Below are 3,398 nucleotides of genomic sequence, written 5' to 3' on the forward strand. Positions count from 1 at the left end.
TTTCTCTAATGATTACTGATGTGGAGCATCCTTTCATGTGTTTGTTGGCAATCTGTATATCATCTTTGGAGAAATGTCTATTTAGGTTTTCTGCCCATTTTTCGATTGGGTTTTTTGTTTTTTTGAGATTGAGCTACATGAGCTGCTTGTATATTTTGGAGATTAATGCTTTGTAAGTTGCTTTGTTTGCAAATATTTTATCCCATTCTGAGGGTGGTGTTTTCATCTTGTTTATGGTTACCTTTGCTGTGCAAAAGCTTTTAAGTTTCATTAGGTCCCATTTGTTTATGTTTGTTTTTATTTCCATTTCTCCAAGAAATGGGTCAAAAAGGATCTTGCTGTGATTTATGTCAGAGTGTTCTGCCTATGTTTTGCTCTAAGAGTTTTATAGTGCCTGGCCTTACATTTAGGTCTTTAATCCATTTTGAGTTCAGTTTTGTGTATGGTGTTAGGGAGTGTTCCAATTTCATTCTTCTACATGTAGCTGTCCAGTTGTCCCAGCACCACTTATTGAAGAGGCTGTCATTTGCCATTGTGTATTCTTGCCTCCTTTATCAAAGAAAAGGTGACCATATGTGCGTGGTTTTATCTCTGGGCTTTCTATCCTGTTCCACTGATCTATAATTCTGTTTGTGTGCCAGTATAATACTGTCTTGATTACTGTGGATTTGTAGTTAGTCTGAAGTCAGGGAGCCTGATTCCTCCTGCTCCGTTTATCTACCTCAAGATTGCTTTGGCTATTCGGGGTCTTCTGTGTTTCCACAGAAACTGTGAAATTTTTGTTCTTATTCTGTGAAAAACGCCATTGCTAGTTTGATAGGGATTGCATTGAATCTGTAGATTGATTTGGGTAGTATAGTCATTTTCACAATATTGATTCTTCCAATCCAAATACATGGTATATCTCCACCTGTTTGTATCGCCTTTAATTTCTTTCATCAGTATCTTATAGTTTTAGGCATACAGGTCTTTTGTCTCCTTAGGTAGGTTTATTCCTAGGTATTTTATTCTTTCTATTGCAAGGGTAAATGGGAGTGTTTCCTTAATTTCTCTTCCAGATTTTTTCATCATTAGTGTATAGGAATGAAAGAAACTTCTGTGCATTAATTTTGTATCCTGCTACTTTACCAAATTCATTGATTAGCTCTAGTAGTTTTCTGGTGGTATCATTAGGATTCTCTATGTACAGTATCATGTCATCTGTAAACAGTGACAGTTTTACTTCTTCTTTTCTGATTTGGATTCCTTTTCTTTTTCTTCTCTGACTGCTGTGGCTAAAACTTCCAAAACTATGTTGAATATTAGTGGTGAGTGGGCAACTTTGTCTTATTCCAGATCGTAGTGGAAATGGTTTCAGTTTTTCACCATTGAGAACGATGTTGGCTGTGGGTCTGTCATATATGGCCTTAATTATGTTCAGGTAATTTCCCTCTATGTGTACTTTCTGGAGAGTTTTTATCATAAATGGGTGTTGAATTTTGTCGAAAGCTTTTTCTGCACCTACTAAGATGATCATATGGTTTTTCTCCTTCAATTTGTGAATATGGTGTATCACATTGATTGATTTGCTATACTGAAGAATCCCTGCATTCCCGGGATAAACCCCACTTGATCATGGTGTATGATCCTTCTAATGTGCTGCTGGATTCTGTTTGCTAGTATTCTGTTAAGGTTTTTTGCATCTATATTCATCAGTGATATGGCCCTGTAGTTTTCTTTTTTTGTGCCATCTTTGTGTGGTTTTGGTATCAGGGTGATGGTGGCCTCATAGAATGAGTTTGGGAGTGTTCCTCCCTCTGCTATATTTTGGAAGAGTTTGAGAAGGATAGGTGTCAGCTCTTCTCTAAATGTTTGATAGAATTCTCCTGTGAAGCCATCTTGTCCTAGGCTTTGGTTTGCTGGAAGATTTTCAATCACCATTTCAATTTCAGTGCTTGTGATTGGTCTGTTTATATTTTCTATTTCTTCCTCATTCAGCCTCAGAAGACTGTGCTTTTCTAAGAATTTGTCCATTTCCTCCAGGTTGTCCATTGTATTGACATATAGTTGCCTGCAGTAGTCTCTCATGATTCTTTGTATTTCTGCAGTGTCCGTTGTTACTTCTCCTTTTTCATTTCTAATTCTGCTGATTTGAGTCTTCTCCCTTTTTTTCTTGATGAGTCTGGCTAATGGTTTACCAATTTAGTTTATCTTCTCAAAGAACCAGCTTTTAGTTTTATTGATCTTTGCTGTCATTTCCTTCATTTCTTTTTCATTTATTTCTGATCTGATCTTTATGATTTCTTTCCTTCTGCTAACTTTGGCGGTTTTTTGTTCTTCTTTCTCTACTTGCTTTAGGTGTAAGGTTAGGTTGTTTATTTGAGTTTTTTCTTCTTCCTTGAGGTAGGATTATATTGCTATAAACTTCCCTCTTAGAACTGCTTCTGGTGCATCCCATAGGTTTTGGATTGTTGTGTTTTCGTTTTCGTTTGTTTCTAAGTATTTTTTGATTTCCTCTGATTTCTTCAGTGATCTCTTGGTTATTCAGTAGTGTATTGTTTAGTCTCCAGGTGTTTGTTATTTTACAGATTTTTTCCTGTAATTGATATCTAGTCTCATAGCACTGTGGTCGGAAAAGATACTTGATACGATTTCAGTTTTCTTAAATTTACCAAGGCTTGACTTGTGGCCCAAGATATGATCTATCCTGGAGAATGTTCCATGATCACTTGAGAGGAGAGTGTAATCTGCTGTTTTTGGATGGAATGTCCTATAAATATCAATTAAATTCATCTTGGTTAATGTATCATTTAAAGCTTGTGTTTCCTTATTTATTTTCATTTTGGATGATCTGTCCTTTGGTGAAAGTGGGGTGTTAAAGTCCCCTACTATGATTGCGTTATTGTCAATTTCCCCTTTTATGGCTGTTAGCATTTGCCTTATGTATTAAGAGTTGTAGGTTTTTCCCTTTCGTCACTTTAAATATGTCCTGCCACACCCTTCTGGCTTACAGAGTTTCTGCTGAAAGATCAGCTGTTAACCTTATGGGGATTCCCTTGTATGTTAATTTTTGCTTTTCCCTTGCTGTTTTTAATTTTTCTTTGTATTTAATTTTTGATAATTTGATTAATATGTTTCTTGGCATGTTTCTCCCTGATTTATCCTGTATGGGACTCACTGCACCTCTTGGAATTGATTGACTATTTCCTTTTCCATATTAGGGAAGTTTTCAACTATAATCTCTTCAAATATTTTCTCAGTCCCTTTCTTTTTCTCTTCTTCTGGGACCCCCTATAATTCGAATGTTGTTGCATTTAATGTTGTCCCAGAGGTCTCTGAGACTGTCCTCATTTCTTTTCATTCTTTTTTTCTTTATTCTGCTCTGCAGTAGTTATTTCCACTATTTTATCTTCCAGGTC

At 36.1% G+C, this 3,398-nt stretch overlaps 1 protein-coding gene across 5 annotated transcripts in view; it reads right to left on the bottom strand.

The window, feature by feature from the left end:
• Positions 1-3,398, bottom strand: part of EML5 (EMAP like 5) — a 178,514-nt gene that overhangs the window by 108,854 nt on the left and 66,262 nt on the right. The window lies entirely within an intron of this gene.

Source organism: Physeter macrocephalus, chromosome 11 (assembly GCF_002837175.3).
Source record: "Physeter macrocephalus isolate SW-GA chromosome 11, ASM283717v5, whole genome shotgun sequence".
Taxonomy (NCBI): domain Eukaryota; kingdom Metazoa; phylum Chordata; class Mammalia; order Artiodactyla; family Physeteridae; genus Physeter; species Physeter macrocephalus.